The sequence below is a fragment of the Natrix helvetica genome (genome assembly GCF_964273705.1).
Source record: "Natrix helvetica genome assembly, chromosome: W".
NCBI lineage: Eukaryota > Metazoa > Chordata > Lepidosauria > Squamata > Natricidae > Natrix > Natrix helvetica.
In genome coordinates this window covers 77,677,556-77,692,869 of record NC_138555.1, presented here as the reverse complement: position 1 = coordinate 77,692,869, position 15,314 = coordinate 77,677,556, and the positions used below count along the sequence as shown (strand labels likewise).

Genomic DNA, 15,314 nt, shown 5'->3' with positions numbered 1-15,314 from the left:
CTAACGGCCATAGCAAATTTGCGGTACAGTGCTTCCCCAAAAATAAGACCTATCCTGAAAACAAGCCCTAACATGTTTTGTGTGTGTGCCTAAACTAAGCATTGCCCCCACCCCAAATAAGCCCTACTTAAGAGCCTGCACACAGCCATTCCATTTGGTTGCTCGCGATGCCACTGACACAAGGAGATGTGAGGGGGGTAGGTTACCAGCTTACCTCAGGGCAGCCACAGCCAGGCCATCCATGCCATGACAACTGCTTCATGGCAGCAGCACGAGCAGGCATGTGCGGCAGGAGTCTACATGGCCACTGGCCCACTTCTTCTGCTTCCTTGTGGCCACAACAGAGCTGGAGGCCAAGTTGGTCTGGTGCTGTCACTGTAAAATGAGGCAGGTGTTGCGGCCTGGCTGGCCTGGCTGTGGGGGCCCTGAGGTAAGCCAGGGTGGGAAACTCGGGGCAGCCCAATTCCCCATCTCTTGGCAACCACACTGGAACACTGCATGGTCTCCTGCACTGCTGTGAGCAAGCAGAAGAAGTGGTCCTCCCATACATGGGAGCAGGGAAATATGACCTCCCCTGAAAATAAGCCCTTGTCCTCATTTCGGAGCCCAGAAGAAAATAAGACCAGGTCCTATTTTCAGGAAAACATGGGTAGGTAAGATCAATGGAATTCAAGGTGGGTTGGATTAGATATCCTGTGGGCATGAAGATTGATGACACGTTTGACCCGCTCCCTTGGGCTTAACTGATCATCTCCTCCAGTGGCCCTCAAACATTGTTCCCACAAAATTAATGTCAGGCCCGTGGCCCTATTTCTCTTGGATCTTTGTCCTGCCACACTTTGTATTATTCTACTATGCCTTTTCTATTCTGGGAAAATGGGAGGGGGGTTGTACTGAGTTAGATGCTATGTAGCCATAACAAAATTCTTTCTAGAAAGCCAAGGTCATCTTTTGTCTCTGCACCTGACCGGAACCGGATGGGTGGAACTGCCAGCATGGCCATGGGAGATTGGACCATGGAATGGATTGATTGGTGTGGGGCAAGATCTTGAACTTTCAACTATGTGGGGGAAACCTGGAAGCTTTCAGATTCGGGTTTTCCCAGATGTGCCAACATGGCTCTCTTAATAAATTGTAAGGTGACCAACTTTTTTACAGTGAAAAGGAGGACAAATAAATTGGAAAAAATATATCATAAATAAAAGAAATATTTTATTCATTGCAACAATAATACACTAAAATATGATATATGCATAATAAAAACATTTGCAACATTTTATATTGTAATTATGCTTACATGCCTGTTAATTATTATTAAATTGAGTACTTTTCCATTGAATTAATATTTTTGTCAATGTATCATCTTCTAACAATATATTGGAAATATCTGAACAAGAAATATCCTTCATATTGAATTTTACAGCAAGTGCTGCAGCTAGAGTATCAACATTCAATCTCGATTTCTCACTGGCAATTGAAAAAACTCTTTCAACTGCTGCATTAGTTCCAGGGCAGCACAACGTAAATTGAACAAGTATAAATAAATGTTCACATGGAATATGTTCATTTTTGAAATGGCTGAAAATATCCACCCATCTTTTATCAATTTCAACATGTTGAGTTTCCCAATGTATTAATTTTTTCAGAATTTAAATATACATTCAGTCTTCTAATTTCTTCAAAGAGACAATTGTCATCTATTTTAATGTCTAGCATTTCTTTAGATAAAAATTCAACACAAGATTCAATATCTGTTCAATATACTTGCGATGAAGTAAAAAAAAACACCATTAAAAACTGTTTAATAAAACGTGAATTGTACTTACCTCTGTATAATTGAATATTCACTGAGAAAGAAATAATTACCGTGAGTCATTCAATTGCCGACGTGCCGTGAGTCTACTGCGTGTGTATGTGCTGTGTTGTGTTTCGGTAAGAAGTAAACAAAGCCACTTGCACGCGGCGCTCTCTCTCAAGGTCTCCCGTGTGGAGCGCATGCGTCTCCTAATCGCGTCTTATACCGCACCATACCGAGTCTTGACGAATTGTCATGTCAAATACAAATACGTCACATAACGCGCAACAGATTAGTCTTCAAATATTGAAAAGGAGGACATGTAGGAGGACACTTTTCGAGGGCGGACAGAACTTACAAAAGAAGGACTGTCCTCCCTAAAGGAGGACAGTTGGTCACCTTATAAATTGGAACTTTGAGCAATACTTTGCCTTGGACTCTGATTTACTTTTGGATGCTATTTGGAACCCTGACATTTGATGCTTCTTCTAACCCAGCTATTCTGCTTTGATCTCCACCAACCAGACCAGAGGAACATGTGCTCCAGAGTGGCACAGAGACTGCAGACACTTATGAAACTTCAGAAGAACTGAGGTTTGAGTTGGGAGGTGTCTCCTTCCTACACCACTGTGTCTTCTAGAGCACAGAAGTAGTTTCCTGAATCCTGAAGCTGAGCTCTAGAGCAACTGAGATGGCTTTCCTTCCCATTCTCCAAATACTCTGCCACGAAGTGTCCCTTGGAGGTACTTCCTAGGGAATCCACAGATAGGATTAGAGATGGAGGTGCGTGAGGCAGCTGACGGTACCAAAAATAGGTCTGGTACTGGATGGAGTAGTTGCACTTCACAGTGAAAGTCTGTCCTTCGTGAACTTCCAGCTTTGGAGGGGTTTGGATTACTTGGGCATCCAAGCGGCAGACTAAAGAAGGAAAGACAAGGAGGGATGACTTTACAGGTAGATGCTCCATTCTCACATGCTCTTCCATTCCCATTAAGGGGGAAGAAGAAACTAAGAAACAGCTGTAAGGTCTCTCTCATTCTTTGCCTTGCCATGGTTCAGGTTAGGGCTTGGAGCAGCTCTCGTGTTCTTTCCAAGAGAGCCAGTTTGATCTAGTTATTAAGGAACAAAATTAGAAACTCACAGATGGTGACTTCTAGTCGTCCTTTAGCATGGAATCTAACTGGGTGTTGTGGCCAGAGCTGGCAGCAGATTCGGACAGTGAGGAGGTTGGGGAGGAACCTGGGCCAGTCCTGGAGTCTGAGGAAGGCTCTGATGAGGGCTCTGTGTCGGAGGCAGAGATGGGACCAGGGCCGTCTGACAGCTATCAGCTGCCTTCAGAGTCAGACATCAGTCAGGCAGATGAACAGCTGGAGCCTGTTCCCAGTGTACGCATGCGCAGAGTTGCCAGACAAAGGGAACAGCTAAAGAACAGGGGTCAACTTGGGAGTAAGGCCACAAATGGAGGATAAATGGCCCCTCCCAGAGGGAATAAAAGAGGAGCGAAAGGGGAGTAGAGTTTGCAGGAGGCAATTAGTTCGCTTAATTGGTTCGTGACTCTCCAAGACTCCTTGCCAAGTTTTGCAGATGTCGGCCTGGCAGCTCTCCAAGCCAGTTAAGGTCTGTGACTGTAAATCCTCCCTTGAAAGACTTTGCTGGATGTGAATGAGCAGAATTCATGGTAAATTAATAAGAGGGGTTTTTGTTGGGACTAGGAGTTTGCTTCATGCTCTTGGGAAGCCTCGGTCAGAACACTGGGGCAATTGTTGGACCACACCTCCCAGAATTATTGTTAGGAAGAAAATGGGAAGTAGACTATTATCTATGCCTCCCTTGACTTCTACAAATCAAAGCTAAAATATAAACCTCTTGGAATTCTTGGAATACTTTTACTTACACAGACTGAATAAAGCAATGAGAAGTCTCCTCCACTGAGCTTTCCAAGTTCTTGAGAACATTCTGAAGGCATCCATGCTTCGGCTGGTGTCTCAGCCTTCCAGGAGGAACAAGGAAAAAACAATGCAGCTTCTCCTTTCTCAAACGGAGTCGCTGACTCTGTTTTCAAGACTGCTGTCTAGTTTCTCCCCCGAATGATTTAAATAAAAGAGCTTTGTGGTTTAAAGAGGAAAGAAAGAAAGAAAAACCATGTTGAGCTGTAACTGAAGCTTCCCCCCTGTTAGGAATGAAAGCGAAACGAGTGCCATCTAGTGAGAAAATGACAAATTGTCATAATTTCCATTGAAAGAGCGAAAGTGGGAGCACCAAATAATTTTGGCTGATCTGATCTGATCTGGAATCACCTAAGCCACATCGGGGCAAGCTGAATGGGACCACATGGAATTTGCAAGATGTAGATTTAATTAGCAAATTAAAACACACACACACACACATCCTGGGTGATTTTAAATCACTTTAAAGTAAAAAAGTTGAATTCAAGAAGAAGATGACACGATCATAATTCCTAACCCATTAGGATTTGACTACCTACTATCTTGCTCCTGGGGAGGAAAGCTATGGCAAATCTAGGCAGCATACTAAAAAGCAGAGACATCACCCTGCCAACAAAAGTGTGTACAATCAAGGCTATGGTTTTCCCAGTTGCAATGGATGGCTGTGAAGGTTGGACCATAAGGAAGGCTGAGCGCCAAAGAATTGAGGCCTTTGAACTCTGGGGCTGGAGAAGACTCCTGCGAGTCCCTTGGACTGCAAGGTGCAAATTAGACTGCAAACTAGTTAGTCCTAGAGGAGATCAACCCTGACTGCTCTTTAGAAGGCCAGATGCTGAAGATGAAACTCAAATTCTTTGGCCACCTAATGAGAAGGAAGGACTCCCAGGAGAAGAGCCTAATGCTGGGAAAGATTGAGGGCAAAAGAAGAAAGGGACAACAGAGAAGGAGTCACCGAAGCAGTTGGCGTGAGCTTAAATGAGCCCCAGAGGATGGCGGAGGACATGAAGGCATGGAGGAAGGTTGTCCATGGGGTCGTGATGGGTCAGACATGACTGTGCAACTAACAACAACAACCTACTCTATGGTTTCAGAGAAGGATTCAGGAATTCTTTTCTGGGAAGAATGCTGTCAGATTTTGCCTACAGAATATACAGCACTTCAAAAGTATTGCTAAGTCCTCCACCCAGGTTGTTTTAATTCAATCAGGATAGAGCTGGAAGGGACCTTGGAGGTCTTCTAGTCCAAACCTCTGGACAAGCACGAGACCCTATACCATTTCAGACAAGTGACTGTCCCGTCTTTTCTTTAAAACCTCCAAGGATGAAGCGCCACACAACTTCTGAGGGCAACTTCTGTTCCACTGCTTCATTGTCCTCACTGTTAGGAAGTTTCTCCTGAATTCCAGGTTGCTTCTCTTCTTGATTAGTCTCCATCCATTGTTTCTTGTCTTGCCCTCTGGGGCTTTGAAAAATAAGTTGAGCCCCATCTTTGTGGCAACACTGGAATAATGCTCTCATATCCGCCCTGGTCCTTCTCTAGACCAGCCATACCCAATTCCTGAAACTGTTCTTAATATGTCTTAGCCTCCAGGCCTTTAAATCCTCTTATCCCAAAGGTACTTTTTCAGGAGGACTTCCTGGTTTTTATTTGAGATGTTTCACTTCTCTTCCAAGAAGCTTTTTCAGCTCTGACTGGATATATGGGGAATGGAAGGACTTATACGTCTTGCATAAGGCCACCTGGAAGTTTATCTCTGTCCCCAGGGTCAGTGAAGTGAATCTGATGACATAGATAAATCTCCAGGTGACCTTAACGACTCACTAAAAAGAATGCAAATGACCAGCTGCCTGCAAGGAGTATAAATCCTTCTGTTCCCCACCTATATAAGGGGATACAGTCGCTCAGTGGCTAAGATGCTGAGCTTGTTGATTAGAAGATCGGCAGTTCGGCTGTTCGAATCCCTAGCGCCGCGTAACTTTGGTGCTGAGTCGTGCCAGCTACATGATGATGGAGACGTCTTCGGACAGCGCTGGCTCTTCGGTTCTGAAATGGAGGTGAGCACTGCCCACCTAGTGTCGGGAATGACTAGCACATATGTGCAAGGGGAAACTTTACTTTTACCTAATCAGGAATGTGCAGAACCCGTAATTCTCAATAACTCATCAATTGCTATTACCTATGGTAGTGGAGCAGGGGTGGTATTCCCTTCCCTTCCCTACTGGTTTGCAAATGGGAGTGCTTCATGCATGCACTCAGCCTTCTGCGCATATGCTTTTGGCTAAAAAAAAAAGGAGCATTAAATGGGATGCTATAGACCCGGGGTGGGTGGGCAATTTCTCCTACTGGTTCGAATGAACCAGTCTGAACCGGTAGAATACTACCTCTGTAGTGGAGAATTACGAACTCAGCCCATCCTGAGGGCTAATTAACAAAATCAAGTTAGTGTTACAACTTCAGGTCACATGGTCCATTTTTTGTTGACCCATCGTGAAAGATAATTGGGTTGGGACCTTTGCATGAGTTATAAAGCTCCTGACTCTCCCAAAACTTTAAGCAATGTAACAAAAAACAAGAACTATATTCTTAATGGGGGGGGGACCTTCATAGGATACCAATAAATCTCAGATTGCATCAGAGTACTACACAGGGGTGGGCTGTTTCAGGATTGGCCAGGTTCAGGAGAACTTGTAGCTAACATTATGGCCAGGTCAGAGGGCTTCCAAATTCCACCCAGGCTGGCCACACCCACCCTACGCCACCCTACGCCCCTCTCAGGAGTCTCCACGTGGCCTGTTTGGATGTGAAGTAAGTTCAGAGTCCGCACATAGGCTCTTGGGGGATGGGGGTAAACAGGCCTCCCAGAAGTTCCAGAAGGCCAGAAACAGGGCTGTTTCCAGACTCCGGAGAGCCTCTGGGGCCTGGGGTAAGCAAGCAGTTTTCACCCTTTCAGAGGTTTGAGGAAAGCCTCTGGAGCCCGGGAAAGGTAAAAACACCACCCCTGCATTCCATGGGGCAGGAGGCTGTTTAGGCCATGCCCACCATGGCCATGCCTACCCAGCAACTGGGCAGAGAACCCACTGTTAAGTAATTCAGCTCCCCGTTAGGAGAGCGAGTGTGCAGAGAAGCGTAATGAGAGTGGTATGGAAGAACATGCACAAACCAGCATACAAGGACACCGAATAGTATAAATAATAGTAGTTTACTATGTGGAAATATAGAGGTATTCAGAGTTCAATTTACAGTCCAAGTCATACACCGTTCAGTCAGTCAGTTATCAATGTTCTCAGCTAAGGAATGATCCCTCGAACACAGTCCAGTATCAAATAATCAGTTTAGCACCCAAAACAGCTAACAGTAGCAAAAACGCACAGTAACTTATGATACAGTATCAAGCAGTATTCACCAATCAGCATCTAACAAACAGAGATCTAACAGTCATTCTGGCTCCCTCCTATGGCTGCTTGAGGTAACAGCAACCAATCACATTACAGCAGTAATTAAAGCTACAGTACTACCATCCTGAAGTACCACAATCCTGAAGTGCTACCATGCTGAAATTTTTGAAGCCCACCCCTGGTACTATGCCAGAAGAGACACTATTTGAGGTGGCTATCTCAAGAGGGTTCAGAGGCATAGGATGTGTGGACCAGGTGGCAACTAAATCCCTGCACATGCTCCACGGGATATAGATAGATAGATAAGATAGATAGATAGATAGATAGATAGATAGATAGATAGATAGATAGATAGATAGATAATAGATAGATAGATAGATAGATAGATAGATAGATAGATAGATAGATAGATAGATAGATAGAGAACCAGTCCCACCAATAAATGACATAACTTCCCACTACTTGGAGACTAAGCCCAGAGCCAATGTTTTGGTTTGGCCAAACAGCATGTAGCCTTTATGCGCAAGGAATTCCAATGTACTTGAGCCTTGCAAGTGGTGGGAATGTCCTTCTTGGACATATCGATGTAGGAGATGACCAGCCTGAGCCCAAGGGAGAGGTCAAATGAGCCATCAGTGACGAGACCCTTTGTACCCACAAGAGATCTAAGTCCAGCTCATCTTGAATTCCACTGAGCCTTATCCACCTCCAATTTGCTTGGAACGTTAGTAGCTCAGATTCTTGTAGAGAGCTTAAATGGCAATAGATCTTTATACTAATTTCAAATGCCTGGTATGTCTGATTTCCTTGGCGTTTGTCTATCACCATTTTGCCACCTCGCAACACCACAGGGCAGCCCTTATCTATAAAGCTCTAGTAAGACCACACCTAGAGTATTGCATCCAGTTTTGGTCACCACACTATAAAACAGCTGTTTAGAAAGAGTGCAAAGAAGAGCAACCAGGATGATGAGGGGACTGGAGACTAAAACATTTGAAGAATTGTTGCAGGAACTGGGCATGGCTAGTCTAATTAAGAGAAGGACCAGGGGAGCTGTGATAGCAGGGTTCCAATATTTGAGGGGTTGTCAAAGAGAGGAGGGGGTCAAGCTGTTTTCCAAAGCACCTGAAGTCCAGACAAGGAATAATGGATGGAATCTGACCAAGGAGAGATTCAACCTAGAAACGAGGAAGAATTTTCTGACACTGAGAACAATCAACCTATGGAACAGAAGTTGTGGGATCTTCATCACGAAAAAGGTGCTGGACTGCAATTTGTCAGAAATGGTGGGTCTCCTGCTTGAGTGGGGGGTTTGGACTAGATGACCTACAGGTTCCCTTCCAACTCTATTAATCTGTTAAAATTCTGTTACAATTCTTTATTACTTTCTGGTTGATACCAATGCAGGTTGTACCCACATGTGGCTTGTTTTGGGTTGGCAGGTCCAACTCTGAATCTCAGTTCCTCAGCTTGGATTCATTTCCCCTTCACAGAAGGGCTCAGCCTCAGAGGGTTTTTGTACGTGAAGCAGGTGCTTCTGCATTGATGTGGATCTTCGGCCCCGCAGAAGTAGACTGCAGCATCATTCAACTGCACTCTTGTGATGTTCAACTGACTCTCCTTCTCCTTCTTGTCAAAAGAGGCAGTGAAGTGTTCCTGTTTCTCCAATTTCCCCAACCCAACCGTTAGGACAAGCGCAGGACTTTCTCCTGCATATTGCCTGTACCAATGCATGCTATAGACATTGCTGGAGGTGAACTGACAGACCATGGTGGAATCCTCTCCTTCTTTGATGACTTCTATGGGCTTCTGATCCACTCAGTCCTGGCCTTGGACACCTGGAAGGGAAAGACATGGGGATCATTCAGTTGATTGCCAGGAACCTTTCAACCATTCCTCTCTCTTGGGTGTTCTGCTCCAATTTCCAGATGAACATCTGTAGAGATTCTAAGTCATCCAGGTCATGGTTGTCCCAAAAGGCAACTGGATTTTGTTTTCTTTTTGTTGTTTTCCTTTACAGTGTTTTGCTCCTCATCGATCAGTTAGAGCTGAAGTTTCTCATTTTGGATGAGAAACAAATGTTTTGAAGGGAAAAAATGAGGAAACTTCAGTTGCCTTTTGGAAAAGGACCTTTGGGACAAACAGATCTTTGTTGTTATGAGGCTATGGCTCAAGTTCTTCTCCTGATCTTTCTTCGAAGAAGAAGAAAGGGAGCTCAATATCTTTTTCTTGGTTGTCTTCCACTTTGGTGACAACCAGCAGGTGTCTTTGTAGCACTGTGCTCCAGCCACAGAAATAGACAGCTGAATCCTTCAGTTGGGTGTTCTTCAGATACAAAGAGGTGGCCTTCTTCTCTGTGTCCAGAGTCATTTCATAATTATCCTCTGCTTTGGTCCCTGATAAAACCAGTAATGTCATGAATTCTGGGGGGCCTCCTGGATATTGCTTGTACCACTGAAGACTATATTCTGCTTCCTGATAGGAGCAGTTCAAGTGGATGGAGTCTCCCTCCTTAAGAGATAGAAATTGGTGCTCCTGGATGACAGTAGCTTGACCTGATACAACTGGAAGGAATAGGAAACGTTAGGGAAAACGATAGAGAAAGGAAGGAAGGAAGGAAGGAAGGAAGGAAGGAAGGAAGGAAGGAAGGAAGGAATCCACCAACAAGTTTATTTAGCTGATGCTTTAGAATTTTCAATGCAGAAATTATTATTCAGTGTTTGCTATCCTACTTTACATGATAAGGTATTTAAATTAATTTTCCTCCTTATGGTTTTGCTTATTTTCTTTTTAATGGCTTTGTAAAAGTTCAGTTTAAAAACCAGCTTGAGGAAGCCTTGTTTTTCACCTTCCACCAAAAAAAGAACAATAGGGTAAAAATTATTTCCCCCAATAAATGAATCAATCAATCAAAAAAGATACCTGTGAAGATGGCCAACAGCAAGGCAACAATCCCGCTCCCCAGATCTCCCATCCTTCTTCCTCTCTCTGCAACAGACAGCCTTGTGGGTGATTTCGTGCTCAGACTTTCTGGGGATCGAAGATCTGCTCAGCTCTGCTTTGACTCATCTAGATCAAAGGAGGAAAATACCACAAACCCATAAGAAAGAAGCTTAGTCTTTCTTTCTTTTTTTAGAGGAGGGGGAGGGTGTCCCAAATCTGCTCCTTTATTTTTTATTTTTTTATTTTATTTACAAAGATGTAAAATACACACACAAAACTTAGACGTACACCACATTTACACAATACAATACGAACAGGAGCTTCCTGTTCTTTCTAATAGCAATTTCCAATCCATATCACTCTCCTTATATTGTTTTCCCTTGTATTATTTTTCATTTGTATTTCACCATTCTTAACCCTCTTATCTTACTCCTCTGTCTGCTGTATTGGCTGACTACCTCTAGTAAGTTTAAACCACTTGGATACATATATATGCGTTAATTCTCCTTAACTACTATTTTGGGGCTTTGTTGTCTTCCATCATTGATCCTTGTTTCTTTCTTCCATCCACCCATACCATTTATCCTATATCTGGTAGTATTCTGTATCTGTGTCTTAACGTGCACAAACTTGGGCAAACAAAATAGATCAGGTTGTGCTATCTCCTAGTTTGAAAAATTCGTAAGGCAGGATGTGTATTCCTGTCGTGAAAGGGAATGGAGATCATTATCCAATAAGAAATGCAGAAACTTCTGAGTTGATGCCTCCAATGGGAATCTCTCCAGAGTGTTTTCTCTCACTCTTATTGATCTTTCCCAACAAAAATCTCTTCTGAAGGAAGGGATCCTTGGCTCTTTGGATTCTGCTTTCTTCGAGAACTTGGAATTTGGGCACGGACTCTGGGTTTCTTCATGGAATTCCAGCCATGCAGGTTGTTCCACATGGGGGCATCCATATTTGGAGATTATTCTGCTCATCTGCCAAGTTACCATAGTCATGTTCTGGGGGATATTGGGAATGAAATGGGACTCTTGGTCACAAGTGATGGAAGCTGCTATGCAGGGATCTGGAGGAAAAGCTTCACCCCCATCGGGCCTTATAAGAAGGAACAAGTGATCAAAATCACAGGAGATTTACAATACAATACAATACAATAGTAGAGTTGGAAGGGACCTTGGAGGTCTTCTAGTCCAACCCCCTGCCTAGGCAGGAAACCCTATACCCTTTCAGACAGATGGCTATCCAACATCTTCTTAAAGACTTCCAGTGTTGGGGCATTCACAACTTCTGGAGGCAACTTCTGTTCCACTGATTAATTGTTCTAACTGTCAGGAAGTTTCTCCTCAGTTCTAAGTTGCTTCTCTCCTTGATTAGTTTCCACCCATTGCTTCTTTCACATCCTGCATCTAATGTTCCAATGCTATGACACATGATTGCATGATTCTGGTTTCCACCAGACACAAGTCTACTCCAAATGGATAAACGTGGAATGAGAGGACAGAGGATGTGATCTTCATTCCTCTTTACCCCCTTCCAGCCATCACTTTGAGGGGAGCACTTGAATACCCAGAAATGCATGACTCCATCCTTGCTGGGAATTTGGAAATAGCTCAGCGTCAGGCTGGGTTGCTACTCAGGTGGGAAACCACAAGGAGATCTCTAAGTTCTAGGTTGCACTTGGATGTAGAACAAATATCCTGAGAATGAAGCAAGACACTTTCCTAACTTGGCCAAGAAAACTGGAACCTATTCCCCCTTCAGCACCATAGGTCAAGCTCATCTTCAGGACATTATTAACCTACCTTACTCTTTGGATCGGACTGTGGGAAAGGAAAACTGCAAGACTCGTACTTCTTCCTTGGCTTCCCACTATGCCAAGAAGATATCTCTCTGCTGAAAGATATTGCTCTCCATCAATTTGACACCCAATGTTAGGCTTATTATTTCTAATTCATGTAATGGGAGTTTCCACTCAAACACCTCTTGAGATTTATGATCTGTCCTATCAGGAGGAAGTTCAGAGAACCAGCAGAGTTAAGAGGAGGGAGACAGAGACTGATAAAACTCTTACAAGTGTTTCTAGTTGACAGATCTTTGCTAGGATCTTGTTGTAGTCTATCGCCCTCTGGTGGAGAGAAGGTGGGTTAGGTGGAAAAAAACCCACATTCATTAAAATTGGCTTGTTAATCCCCAACATTTCCTACCAGGATCAATCTTGAATCGTTTGATTTTAATGTTCTCCCCACATCACATGCCCCGAAAAACAGTTTATGTCACATCCTCATGCCATTTACATCTCATCCCAAACCCATAGAAGATGCATCCTAAAGTCATCTTTAAAAGAATGAGTGTTTTCTGTCTTTTTCCTGGGACATTTTAGTCATCCATTACTCGAGAGGGTTGATAATATGGTCCTGGGTGAGTATGGTCGAGGTCTTTTGGGTATGTTTAGGATTTGGAATGCATTTTCCTTCTATCTATTAATCAGAAGAGCTTTGCACTTGAGCTTCCTGTTCCTGTGCAAAAACATACATTCTATTGGCTGTTGTTAGATTCCCATAGGCCATGTAGGGGTTATGTAGGAGTCATAGCTGGCTCTATAGGCAAAGTACAAACCCTAGGTGTTTGTCTCACCTAAGTGTGGTTGAAGTTTGGCCTGTCCTGAGGGTGATGCAATAATTCCTATTGTGGTTTAATGGCTTCCGTCCTGTTTTGCATCTTGAGTGAAGGGGTTAATCCCATCATTCTGCCTTTGTTCAGACTTTTCTGCAGGGAGTTTCACAATATCTTGTCTTTGCCTTGCCTATGGATAGAGCCATCTAGATACCTGCTTTCCACTTTCAATAAGCCACTTGTGGAGAGAAGGTGGGTTAGGTGGAAAAAAAAAACCACACTCATCAAAATTGGCCTGTAATCCCCAACATTTCCTAAATGGATCAGCCTTGGATGATTTAATTGTACGGTTCATCCCACTTCCACCAAAAAACCATTTATATCACGTCCTCATGCCATTGTCGTCTCATACCAAACCCACAGTAGATACATCCTAAAGTTAGCTTTAAAATAAGGAGTGTTTTCTGTCTTCTTCCTGGGACATTTTAGTCATCCATTCCTCGATAGGGTTTGTTAAGTAATTAAGCTATCCATTAGAAGAGCGAGTATGCAGAGAAGCGTAATGAGCGTGATATGGAATAACATGCACAAACCAGCATACAGAGACACTGAATAGTATAAAAATATAGTAGTTTACTATGTAGAAATATAGAAGTATTCAGAGTCCGGGTAACAGTCCAAGTCATACACGGTTCAGTAATTCAGTTATCAAGATAGTCAGTCTAGCACACAAAATATAGCTAACAATTAGCAAACCACGAGATCTCAAAATACACCAATCAGCTTCTAACAAAACAGAGAGCTAACAGCCATTCTGGCTCCCTCTTATAGCTGCTTGAGGTAACAAGCCAATTACATCTGTGAATCATTTAAAGTAACAGATACATTTGTTACAATCATGGCTTATATACATTGCCAAGCCAAGCCTAGGGTTACATCCCTAACAGGGTTGATGATAAGGTCCGGGGTGAGTCTGGTCCAGTTCTTTGGGACCAATTTAGGCTTTGCTGTGAAATGTCCCTTCTATCTATTAACTGTCTATTGGGCTGGTGTGACAGGGAAGAGCAGATGCTGTGTAACAGGGGTGTCAAACTCGGTTTCATTGAGGGCCGAAGCAGGGTTGTGTTTGATCTTGGAGGGGTGGGCGGAGCGACCAGTGTGGGCGTGGCCAGCTCGACATCACTCATGGAAATGCCTGTGGTCCAGCGGGGGGTTTCAATTAATTTTACTACCAGTTTTCTCCTGCCTAGAAATGTCCAGGAGGGTGGACGGAGCCTCCCATTTGCAGCCACTGCTGGTTCGCTCAATCCAGGGTTAACCGGGAGGGATTCACATCTGCTGTGGCTGCCCATGTGCTCTGGCAACACAAACAGAGCTCAGAAGGGCTGCATGTGTCCCTCCCGAGCTCCTTTTCCACTGGCAGATGGTTGCAGGAGGCTGTCTCAGCTGAAAACGGAGCTTGCAGGGGCTTTGCACATCCCTCCCGAGCTCCACTTTCTCTGGCAGAAACACTGTGGTCCACTCCTTCATTTTTCCCTGCAGGCTAAATCTAAGAACCCAGTGGGCCAGCTCTGGCATTGAGTTGAACACTCCTGCTCTATAATCTCTACCTTTTGTTGTGGCCCAGCAGGAGCCATTGGAGATGCAACCAGACTCCGACAGCCAGGGGCCTTATGAGTCAGCTCTGGAAGATGTGGAGGACCCTGGACAGGGTTCCGACTCCGAGCAGGGATCAGGGAGGCTTGTTTGCCACCAGGAGGTGCCTGAGGCATGGAGCAGCGGTGAAAGCGAAAGGGAGTGTGCTCCTGACGTCATGCCTTGGACCAGTGAGGAGGAGACAAGGGAGTTGGTCCTGGACGCCCGGCAATGGAGGGCTGATAGACATAGAGAACAGCTATGCAGATACAGAAGATAATTGGACCCAGGTGGTTGTAATTAGGCTCCTCTCAAGATAGTATATAAGGAGTGACTTTCCTGGAGGCTGATTGCAGGTTTAAACTTAATTACCTACACTGGATTAAGCTCTCATGCCTGTTTCTTATCTTGGAAGTCTGGATTGCTGCCAAGGTCTAGTCAGTGTGTTAATTTACTGTGAATAAATCATGTAGCAGTATTCTTGTCTTGGAGTGCCCTGGTGTATGAAGAGGGGGGCCACAACACCTTTCTATCTTCCAAAGTGCTTGTCAGGCTTTAATGAGGTTCTTTTGGAAGGAAGGAAGGAAGGAAGGAAGGAAGGAAGGAAGGAAGGAAGGGAGAAGAAAGAAAGAAAGAAAGAAAGAAAGAAAGAAAGAAAGAAAGAAAGAAAGAAAGGAAGGAAGGAAGGAAGGAAGGAAGGAAGGAAGGAAGGAAGGAAGGAAGGAAGGAAGGAAAGAAAGAAAGAGTGGAGAAAAGAAAGAAGGAAGGAAGGAAGGAAGGAAGGAAGGAAGGAAGGAAGGAAGGAAGGAAGGAAGGACAGAACGACAGAACTTAGTGGCCTTTCAGGGTTTTTGCTAGTGGTGGGAATGTCCTTTTGGTATCTATATCTTCTTTCTTGCAATACTCTGGAATATTTCGATTCACTTTCCTGTTGATAACAATGCAGGTTATTTCCACATCTCTGAATCCTAATTCGCCACCTGAGGT

At 44.1% G+C, this 15,314-nt stretch overlaps 1 gene segment (V, D, J or C); it reads right to left on the bottom strand.

Moving 5' to 3' along the window:
* Window positions 1-9,299: 9,299 nt before the first annotated feature.
* LOC309400594 (T cell receptor alpha variable 30-like) lies at window positions 9,300-10,110 on the bottom strand. The segment is given in 2 exons: window positions 10,059-10,110; window positions 9,300-9,700 (listed from the first exon to the last, which is right to left on the bottom strand).
* Window positions 10,111-15,314: the final 5,204 nt, after the last annotated feature.